This window comes from Lissotriton helveticus, chromosome 7 (genome assembly GCF_964261635.1).
Source record: "Lissotriton helveticus chromosome 7, aLisHel1.1, whole genome shotgun sequence".
NCBI classification, from domain to species: domain Eukaryota; kingdom Metazoa; phylum Chordata; class Amphibia; order Caudata; family Salamandridae; genus Lissotriton; species Lissotriton helveticus.
Window position 1 is genome coordinate 1,246,116,189 of NC_136068.1, and position 12,217 is coordinate 1,246,128,405.

A 12,217-nucleotide genomic window follows, 5' to 3' on the forward strand; every position below is an offset into this window, starting at 1 on the left:
AGTAGGAGCCAATGTCAAATAAATTCAACGCAAGTACTAGTTATACTTGCAATACTTTACCATTTGTTAGGCTACATTGTGGCACTGTTCTAGTGTACTGTCACCTGCTATATTCTCTATCGTACCGTAACCGTTGTAATGCTACAGTAAGGACAAACCAGGTTTCGTTTTCTTTTTTTCCATATGCATGCAACTGCCACTGTGCCACACCACTAGTACCACCGCATTTCCCGTGGAGCCAGCCCTGGGCCTAGCCCTACTTTCAAACACAAATTACAGGTAAGATAAGCGTTTGGTGGGAGGTAGTATAATGGAGTATTAGGACTAGACGAGAGATTGACGGTAGTACTACTAAAGTCCTAGAACTCTTCAGGAAAACAAACTTACTGTTAAACCCCCACCCACCAGACTCAAAAGCAGTAAAAAACAGGTATGGTCAGATAAAGTTTAAAAAGTATATTTATGTAGCCCTAACAAAATAATCTCCCTCAAGACCCTCCCTAACCCCAACGATTGTCTTTCCAAAGTCCCAAAAAGAACCCAACTCCCAAATCCCACCCCCCAAAAGTCTCTAAAAAAAGGGCAAGGGACACTACACTACTGGAGGGTGCTGTTGAATTTAGCGGCCAGGGCATCATACTCCTTGCGGAGGGTGGCATGGTCGAAGCAGAGGCCCTCCACCAAGTTCTTGTAGCTATGGACCTCCTGCTCCAGGTAGGACACTCTGAGGGATAAGCGGCGTTGGCGTGCCTTGCAACTCCTGTGGGGGGCAGCTGATGTCTTTGCTGCTCGGCGGTGGCGGTTGGCTTTGGTAGCCCGGCTCCGTACCGCTCGAGCACTGCGCTGGCTGGCAGCCCATGGGGGCACGGAGGAGGATGCAGCTGTCCCAGTGGAGGATGTTGTGGTTCCAACGGTTGACTGCGTGTCCTCCTCCTCCAGGGCCACCAGCCGCCGATATTCGGCGACAGTGGCATCCAGCCTCCGTTGCTGGGCCATTCGAGCCTGCTCCCTCTGTGATGTCGATTTGGAAGGAGCAACTATATGAAGAAAGAAAGACATAGTCTGTAACCAATGCTCCTTAACATTAATAACACAAAGTGATTGAGCCGAAAGTTGTGTCACAGTACAAGTAGCAAATTGAAAGCACAGTCCATAACTATTGAGGACAGTATCTATCTAACCTCCCACTTCTGCATCCTTGCTCTAACATTAGTGGGAGTTTAATGAACAAATTCTACGACCACTATGGACTTCCATTACAGTCGACTATGACAGTACACCAGTCTTATTCTTCTTCTTCTCTCTTGTTTAGGAAAATTGGTACGTTATCTTATGCAAGCCGGCAGAATGCCAGCGCAGTGAACTTGCACCCGAGAAAAACAGACGCACACCATGATGAGTGAGACAGACTTGCGTTACTGTACCGGTCCAGTACATGCAGGTGGTGAAGCTATTACTTTTCTATTACGGGTGGCACTGAGAATACTCTGTTACAAGGGCTACTGCTTAATTAATTTAGCTTTCACCCTACAGTGCAAATGAGTACTAGAAAAGGAAAATGAAGAAGCTAAATAATTTGATTATCTATCACTTCACATGGGATGTATTTGATGACATATGGGATGACTTTAGGTGCTTTGCTTATTATTGAGTGAACAGTGATACACCCACACATGAATGACGTACTGCTACGAAACTAAAGTTATTAAGAGAGGTACGGAGTGTCCACCGTAATAACCGGATAATCGGATATATGCTGTGCTTGCAGTTGCAATACAAACTACTGCTACTATTCATGGTAGTATTTGGACAAATTTACAACTTCTTTTCCTTGCCTTCCCTACACTGGAACGGGGTACTCAGACAAAATATCGAAAATAAAATATCGTAAAGACAAAATATCGAAGTTAAAATATCGAAGGTAAAAAATATTGGGAAGCAAAAATATCGGATACAAAAATATCGTAATAGGTAAGTAAGTATAAATATCGATAATAATAATATCGTATGACAAAATATCGACAATACAAAATATCGTGTAGTAATGGAAAAAATAAATAGTATAGGAAAAAATATAATAATTGTACATAAAAAATTGATAAAAAGGTCTATATTAAAAAATTAAAATATATTTAATTAAAACATTTTTTTTAAAAACATATCTAGTTTTAGGAGCGGGTAATTGGGTTTATAGGGGATAAGGGTGGGGAGTGTATTAAAATGTATGTAAAAATACATAAAATATTAAAAATATGAAAAAAAAGATAAAATTTTAAATAATATTTAAATTATTAATATTAATAAATAATAATAGATATCAAGTTTTAGGAGCGGGTTATTGGGTTTATAGGGGATAAGGGTGGGAAGTAATTTAAAAATAATTAATAAATTAATATATGTTTGTAAAAAATGTTTATTAATAATTAATTGGTAAATAATTAATATTAATTCGTTAATTAATTAAGATAATTTTGTACATTATTTTATATAATAATTAATTGGTAATTAATGAATATTAATGATTAAATTACTAATTATAATTTTGGACATAATTTTAAATAATAAATAATTGGTAATTAAATAATAATATTTAATTGGTAATTAATTAATATTAATTAGTTAATTAATTAATATAATTTTGTATATAATTTTAAATAATAATTAATTGGTAATTAATTATTAATAATTAGTTAATTAATATAAATTTTTACATAATTTTAAATAATAATTAATTGGTAAATAATTAATATTAATTAGTTTATTATATTAATTAGCTTCATTTAGTTAAATATATATTTTTTACTTATTGTAAATTAATTTGGAAAAAATAATATTAATAATTAAATTTATTTATTTACAGCTAATGTGCTAATATATTTACTTTATTGTTATTGTTAATTAATAATTAATTTGTAATTACATAATAATAATTATTTTTGGGTTAAGGAGTATTGTTAGAGTTCAGGGTCAGTTTTCAGTTTTTGGGTAAAGGGGTATTTTTTGGGTTCAGGGTCAGTTTTCAGTTTTTGGGTAAAGGGGTATTTTTAGGGTTCTGGGTCAGTTTTGGGTTTTTGGGTAAAGGGGTATTTTTAGGTTTCAGGGTCAGTTTTCAGTTTTTGGGTAAAGGGGTATTTTTTGGGTTCAGGGTCAGTTTTCAGTTTTTGGGTAAAGGGGTATATATAGGGTTCAGGGTCAGTTTTGAGTTTTTGGGTAAAGGGGTATTTTTTGGGTTCAGGGTCAGTTTTCAGTTTTTGGGTAAAGGGGTATTTTTAGGGTTCAGGGTCAGTTTTGGGTTTTTGGGTAAAGGGGTATTTTTAGGGTTCAGGGTCAGTTTTCAGTTTTTGGGTAAAGGGGTATGTTTTGGGTTCAGGGTCAGTTTTCAGTTTTTGGGTAAAGGGGTATTTTTAGGGTTCAGGGTCAGTTTTCAGTTTTTGGGTAAAGGGGTATTTTTGGGGTTCAGGGTCAGTTTTCAGTTTTTGGGTAAAGGGGTATTTTTAGGGTTCAGGGTCAGTTTTGGGTTTTTGGGTAAAGGGGTATTTTTAGGGTTCAGGGTCAGTTTTCAGTTTTTGGGTAAAGGGGTATTTTTTGGGTTCAGGTCAGTTTTCAGTTTTTGCGTAAAGGGGTATTTTTAGGGTTCAGGGTCAGTTTTGAGTTTTTGGGTAAAGGGGTATTTTTTGGGTTCAGGGTCAGTTTTCAGTTTTTGGGTAAAGGGGTATTTTTAGGGTTCAGGGTCAGTTTTGGGTTTTTGGGTAAAGGGGTATTTTTAGGGTTCAGGGTCAGTTTTCAGTTTTTGGGTAAAGGGGTATGTTTTGGGTTCAGGGTCAGTTTTCAGTTTTTGGGTAAAGGGGTATTTTTAGGGTTCAGGGTCAGTTTTGGGTTTTTGGGTAAAGGGGTATTTTTTGGGTTCAGGGTCAGTTTTCAGTTTTTGGGTAAAGGGGTATTTTTAGGGTTCAGGGTCAGTTTGGGGTTTTTAGGTAAAGGGGTATTTTTAGGGTTCAGGGTCAGTTTTCAGTTTTTGGGTAAAGGGGTATGTTTTGGGTTCAGGGTCAGTTTTCAGTTTTTGGGTAAAGGGGTATTTTTAGGGTTCAGGGTCAGTTTTGGGTTTTTGGGTAAAGGGGTATTTTTAGGGTTCAGGGTCAGTTTTCAGTTTTTGGGTAAAGGGGTATTTTTTGGGTTCAGGGTCAGTTTTCAGTTTTTGGGTAAAGGGGTATTTTTAGGGTTCAGGGTCAGTTTTCAGTTTTTGGGTAAAGGGGTATTTTTTGGGTTCAGGGTCAGTTTTCAGTTTTTGGGTAAAGGGGTATTTTTAGGGTTCAGGGTCAGTTTTGGGTTTTTGGGTAAAGGGGTATTTTTTGGGTTCAGGGTCAGTTTTCTGTTTTTGGGTAAAGGGGTATTTTTAGGGTTCAGGGTCAGTTTTGGGTTTTTGGGTAAAGGGGTATTTTTAGGGTTCAGGGTCAGTTTTCTGTTTTTGGGTAAAGGGGTATTGTTTGGGTTCAGGGTCAGTTTTAATTTAATGTACGCTGGATTTGGTATAGTAATAATTAAATTATTAGAGTCCAACATATACTCACATTTAATATACAGTGCAAAATTTCTAATAAGATTGTTACATTATAGTAAGATAATGATACAAATTGTTCAACATGATTGTAGAAACATTATTTTTATTTATGTTTCACAAATAACATGTTATTTCATAACAAAAATATTTTTATTACATTTGGTTTTATAAACATATCTTATAAACACAATGATAAGCAACTATACAGAAGCATTATTATTTTCATCCTTTTTGTAAAAGAAAGAACATTATTTATTATCTCTTTTACATATTGTAATTTCAGAAAGAAATGTAGAAATAACAAAAGTATTTTTTCCACTTCATTTCAATACATCAAATATTTATTATATAATTCACACATGTTTTACACATTTTTCAATTATTATAATTTGTGACAATGTACTTATATTTCTAGACATTGTTAACATAAATATTATTCTTTTTTTAATATGTATTTATTACATTCATTTATATATTTGTTGATCAAATCATTGTAGGATTAAAGTAAATATTTCTTTACAATAATAGAAACTTAATGTTTATTTTTGCCTATTTAGTTAAGTATAGATATTATATTTTATACTTGGGACTATTTTATTGCATTTGGGTGCTTTATTTTGTAACCGGGTTAGGTCGTTTTGGGTTATTTGGAAGAAGGGCTGATCGCGGTTGGGAGACACTTCACGTCGCTTCAGGTAAGGTTTATTTTATATGTTTTATGTGTATTTTAATGATGTTTTGAGAATAGTGACCTTATATTTTGTGTTGTTGAATGTGAGGGAGTTATGTTTTAGATTTCGAAAACAGATAATTACTTATTGTATATACACGTAGTGTTAGTTAGTTAAATCATTATATATAGAGTGAATTTTAGTCTTTTACGGTATATCTACAAGTGAAATCATCAATTTTAATATGTTTGTACCTAATTACTAGCTAATTAATGTGGGTGGGAATGTCTGTTTTCTATGTTTTTGTCATAGGTGTACGCTACATCGGAAGTTCCGTTTTTTTTTAAAGGAAGTGTTTGTTTGTTTAGTTCAACTCTGCTTTACAAACACTTCTTTACATTTTTCGGTTTTGCTGGAGCGATTCTTTCTATTTTTCCAATTGCGTAAGGCTTCTGTGACGTTTTGGGCCCATGGGTGGTGGTGGTGGCATGGCGCACAATTACTGCCGCATCCCTGCTACTTTGCAGGGATGCGCCGGTAATTGAAAATAGGACCCTTAGTGTCTAGCATTACGCAGTTCTTTACACTACACTCATACATAATTTCTCAGGCCAATGAAATGAACACAAAATACAAAACAAATAAGCATAGTCACATATCACATCTGGCTACACTTCTTATTCTCACTCTCATCTGCAGTTACAGCGCGGAGATACCCCTTCGGGGGTCTAGTCTGGCGCTTTATAAGCATATAAAATAAATAAAATAAAAATAGTAGCAAGGCTACTGAGAAGGAGAACAGTGCACCTGAAATGCATAGAAGATTTTGAAATATAATTTACCTACAATGTAATCGGCAGCATTATTGCTCTTGGTAAAGAACAAAGATTTGCAAATAACAGAGCCGGATAAAACAGAGTAGTGATGAAATAGCTAGAAATAGCTACTACTACTCACCAAGCCCGGGGACCTCTACGCCGAGCACGTCCAGCAAGTCGCGTTCCCGGTCCTTGACATCCGTCCAGCGGTGGGTGGCCTGGTTATAGGTGCGCCGGACCCCAGAGAGTTTAAACATGGCCCGGCACACCTTCTCCCACCGCTTCCGGCGCTCCTGGATGCCGTAGCCGGTTGCGATCTTGCCGCCTCCCAGGATGGTCTTGGGGAGGCGGCGCTGGACGTGGAATATTAGTGCGGCCACCTCCTCCGCACTAAAAATCTCCCGGGCTGTCACTGTCTCCCCCCTCAAACGCCCGCACGGGAGCCGGGCACGGGGTGCGGGACCCTTCCCCTTCCCCTTCTCAGGGTGCTTCCCGGCTCCCTTTACCATGGTCTGGGCAGAAATGAAGTTAAATAATAAAGAAGAAATAGAATAGGGAAGAAGAAAAGAAAAGAGTTTAAAAAAGTAGTTTAAAATTAACAAAAAGTAGCAGAAAACACAAAAATATAGAGCTAGAAAAATAGAGGGATAGATAATAAGTAAAATAGATCAAAAAAACTTCAAACAAGCAAAGGATGGCAGAGATTCAGAGAGGATACAGAAAGCATGCCCAGAACCATAGCAATGAATGAGAAACAAGATGGCCGCGCCCGTTCACGACCGCGTGGGTAAGTTCGCGCGCGATTTTCCTCGCGATCACGCGCGAAATTGAACTAGCGACCCGCACACTTTGCGAGATTACACATAGCGGCCGGAAACAGAATTACGTCACGCAAACAAGATGGCCACGCCCGTGTACGACCGCTAGGGTAACTTGGCAAACGTATCGCTACAAGCGCCTTGCGAACATAGAAAAAAACACGCGAACATACATGCCGGAAAAAAAAAAGTGTATTCGCACGAATTCGCGGCTTCCGAAATCGATCTCGCACGGATTCGCGCCCCGCAAATCGCGCGAAATTGCAGAAAAATGATTTTAGCAAAAATGAAAGCAATCAGCAGGTGCAAAAGTTCAAACTTAACATTAGTAACCATTCACTCTAGTGCTTCCTGAGGGGCCCCTCCAGAGTTCAGTTGCCTATTTGCAACTATTCTATGACCCTGCTATGACCCAAACAGCAGGCTCATAGAATAGCTACAAGTAGACCATAAAGGTCCTGTGAAAAAAAATTGCACTGCAACAGAAAGCAAATTACAGATAAGGAAGGAAGCAGGTGCCAGCCAGACTGGAAGTTTCAAAATTACTGACACATTAATCAAACCCAAATTAATTCATGGCAGTTGAAGAAGGGCAGGTGTGCTTGCTTTCACTGCAACAGAAAGCAAATTACAGATAAGGAAGGAAGCAGGTGCCAGCCAGACTGGAAGTTTCAAACTCACTGACACATTAATCAACCCCAAATTAATTCATGGCAGTTGAAGCAGGGCAGGTGTGCTTGCTTTTTTTCACCCCCATAATCTACAGTGATAAACAAACCTAATGGGTGGCAGTGAGGATGTACCAGAGGGTGGCATGGGTGTACCAGAGGGTGGCAGTGGTGAAACAGAGGGTGCTGTGAACCTGTGATGATAAACCAGACGTAGAAACAACATAGTCGCGGCCGTTGCGAGCCGAAAAGTAAGTTCGCAATTGCGAAATGGTCCACAAATCCTCGCGAACGCTCGCCAACACAAAAAACATAAAAATCCGCTAATCCGCGAGAGTTCGCGGATTTTGCGAATTGCGAATCCGTAAATTTGCAAATTCGCGTACGCCAGATCCGCTAGATCCGCCCATACTTAAACATCAGTCAAATGTGGAATTTTTTGAGCTTCACTTTTAATTACTAGTAGTATTAGTACACTCAGTAAGAGTAAGAATAGCAAAGAAATAAAATACAAATGTAGTGGAAGTGGAAATTGTTTATCCCTAATTGGTGCATCAAGTCGGATGGATACAGCATGAGTGACCCGCAGCAGATAGCAATGGGGATGCAAACAGTAAGCCAACAGGAACAATGGAAAGACACACAGGCCTATGCGGCAAAAACAAAACAACACCCTACTACTACCACCACCACAGCTGCTCCCAGCCACATGGGCACTCATCACAGGCACATGGGTAAAGCTCAGAAAACATTAAACTCAAGCAGGCCTATATATCCCTATATAGCCAGAAAAAGGAGGATGCCTGTTACACATTACAGCTTAATGCAAAAAAGAAAATCCCCATGGCTAAAAGGTTGGAAAGTTACGCTACAACAACACATACAACTTAGGCATTTAACACACACCCAAAAAGTTAACTACACCACATTTGGAAATTCAATCCAATGCCATCCATGCCCTAAATGATTTAAATTCAACAGACAATATGGAAACAGCTACATCAAGCACCCCCGCTGACTACCTCTGGGACTCTAGGCCTACTGGCAGAATAGACCACAAGTTTGGAGGACTATGGCAAAAGCACGATGGAAGGTCACACAAAATGGCCGCCACCACATGGCCTGGCCACCCACAACAACATGAAAAGAAAGAGAAGACAGACAATACATGCCTACGGCAAAAGGACAATGCTTCGCCTCACAAAATGGCCCCCCCGCCACCCACATGGTCAGACCACCCTCAAACAACAAAGTACATAGAGGACAGAAACAAGAAGTGGTCCATGCTCCAAAAACTACAAACAAATGACAACCTGAGGAGTTTTTTTAGCAAAATGAACAGAATCAACATTTCCGAGAAGGTTTTATGCAACTCGAGACATATTGCTTGCGAGATTGTAATTTCGGCGTGTTCAGCAGCGCGAACTGTACAAAACGTTGTTATCACATGCCCGAGCACCCAGATTGAGCGCGCGAAGAAGACAAAAACTGTAAGGTTGCGTTGTCGCACTGTGCAAAGTTACCAAAACTACGCGAGCTGAATTTCTAGCGTTACCTACTGGCAGAAAAAGTCATATTATTCAACACACACCCAAAACCTGCAATTCAACACCAAAAACCACATTTTGCAGATGAATCCGAAGCCATCCATGCCGTACATGATGTTACAACTTAAACAAACACCACAAGAACAGTACATAAACTTTTATGTACCCTTGATGACTCTAGTAGTACCCTTGGGCCTACTGGCAGAGTAGGCCACAAGCTTGGAGGCCTATGGCAAAAACACAGTGGCTGGTCCCACAAAATGGCCGCCACCACATCGACAGGCGCTCACAAAAAAAAGAAGAAAAGGAATAAAAATAAGAAAGTAATAAAAAACAGACAAAGCAGGCCTATGGGAAAAGCACAATGCCTGGCTTCACCAAATGGCCTCCACACCCATGGTCAGCCCACCAACAAGAAAGTACATACATACAATATAAACTCAAGCAGGTCTATATCCCTACATGGCCAGAGAACGGAGAATGCCTGTTATTTTATTTACACATCACAGCTGAATGCAAAAAATTTAATCCACATGGCTAAAAAGTTTGGCAAGTTACACAAAAACAACACATACACCAAAGGCATTTATTAACACACACCCAAAAAGTTAACTACACCCCAAACACCACATTTGGGAATTCAATCCAATGCCTTCCATGCCCTAAATGATGTTAAATTCAACAGATAAAATGGAAACAGCTACATCAAGCACCCCCGCTGACTACCTCTGGGACTCTAGGCCTACTGCCAGAATAGACCACAAGTTTGGAGGCCTATGGCAAAAGCATGACGGAAGGTCACACAAAATGGCTGCCTCCACATGGCTTAGCCACCCACAACAACATGAAAAGAAAGAAAAGACAGACAATACATGCCTATGGCAAAAGGAAAATGCTTTGCTTCACAAAATGGCCGCCCCGCCACCCACATGGTCAGACCACCCTCAAACAACAAAGTACATAGAGGACAGAAACAGGAAGTGGTCCATGCTCCAAAAACTACAACCAAATGACAACCTGAGGAGTTTTTTTAGCAAAATGAACAGAATCAACATTTTCGAGAAGGCTTTATGTAACTCGAGACATATTGCTCGCGAGATTGCAAATTTGGCGTGTTTGGCAGCGCGAACTGTATAAAACGTCGTTATCGCATCCCAAGCACGCAGATTGAGCGCGCGAAAAAGACAAAAACTGTAAGGGCGCATTGTCGCACTGTGCAAAGTTACCAAAACTACGCTAGCTGAATTCCTAGGGTTAACTACTGGCAGAAAAAGCCATATTATTTAACACACACCCAAAACCTGAAATTCCACTCCAAAAATCACATTTTGAAAATCAATCCAAAGCCATCCATGCCATGCATGATGTTACAAATTAAAGAAACACCACAAAAACAGTTGATTAACTTTCATGCACCCATGATGAATCCAGTAGTACCTCTGGGCTACTGGCAGAGTAGGCCACACGCTTGGAGGCCTATGGCAAAAGCACAGTGGCTGGAAACACAAAATGGCCACCACCACATGGCCAGGCGACCCACAGAAAGTAAAAACAATGAACTCAAGCAGAGCTAAACTAACTATATGAACTTCTAGGGTTACCTATTGGCTGAAAAGCCAATATTTAATTACACACAAAAACTGAAATTCCACTACAAAAAACAGAGTTTGCAATTGAATCCAATGCCATCCATGATGTTTAAAAACTTGAAATTTAAGAGACACCACAGAAACATGGTTGGACCCATAGGTACCTCTAGGCCTACTGGATGAGAAATACAACTTGGGCCCTCATGAAAGTACAGGCTCCCTCAACAATAATGTTTAACAAGGATTGAAAAGCCCAGAAAACTATAGTTAAAAAACGCCCAAATCAAACAAACATGTACACCAATTATCGAACTTACTTGTAAAAGAAAATTTCAATCCAAAAGTCCCCAATAAATCCAATTAAATGCTATGATGCAGCAGACATACACAAAAAGTGATCCTTCCAGCTCCAAATCAAAATGAAAGTGAACAGCACATGGACAAAGCACTGGGAGGAGCCTGGTGGACAGGAACAGGAAGTTGGGGACTCAGGGGCACTTCCTTACTCTTGAAAAAGAGTAGAAACAAAAAGAGGACGCCTTGAACAAAAAACTTCAGCGAAATCACAATCTGAGGGGTTTTCCTGAGCAAAATGATCATTTTCGAGAAGGTTTTATCATGCTCGAGAGATATTCTGTGCCAGATTGCAGTTTCTGCGTGTTCGGAAATGCGATCTTACCAACATTGCGCCGCAAGGAAGATCGCACGTCGTAATGACGTGATTGCGCGTCCGAATGACGTGATCGCGTTTGCAGAGTCGCACGGAATTGTGTGGCCAGATTTCAAACATCGGGGCGCACGCGACCGGGAGAGAAAATCGAGAAGGCGAATGCAGAACCACGGTAAGTCATTACCGCGCATGCGAGAACGCTATTGAGCATGCGAGGAAGAAAAACTACTACGCTACACTGTAGATTGCGAAGTAGCCGACAACTTCGCGCTCACTGCAAAGCGTGAAGTTTTCGCTACTTCGCAGACTCCGCGAACGAAGCGTAGTTCATTGCCCAGGGTTACCCTAAACGCTAAAACACTACCCCCTACATTATGAAAACACCACTGCACTGCCCTAAACCCTAAAACACTATACCCAGCACAGCGCCCTACACTACACAAACACCACTGCACTACCCTAAACCCTAAAACACTACCCCCAGCACTACCCCCTACACTACACAAACACCATTGCACTTCCCTAAACCTAAAATCTACCCCCAGCACTGCTCCATACACTACCTAAACACCACTGCGCTAACCTAATCCCTAAAACACTATCCCCAGCATGACCACCTACAATACCCAACCACTGTGCTACCCTAAACCATAAAAACACTACCCCGGCACAACCCCCTATATTACCCAAACCCCACTGCTCTACCCTAAGCCCTAAAACACTACCCCCGGCATGATCCCCTACACTACCCAAACACCAATGGGCTACCCTAAACCCTAAAACACTCCCCCCGGCATGACCCCCAACACTACCCAAAAACCACTGCGCTAACCTAAACCCTAAAACACTACTACCGGCACGACCCCCTACCCTACCCA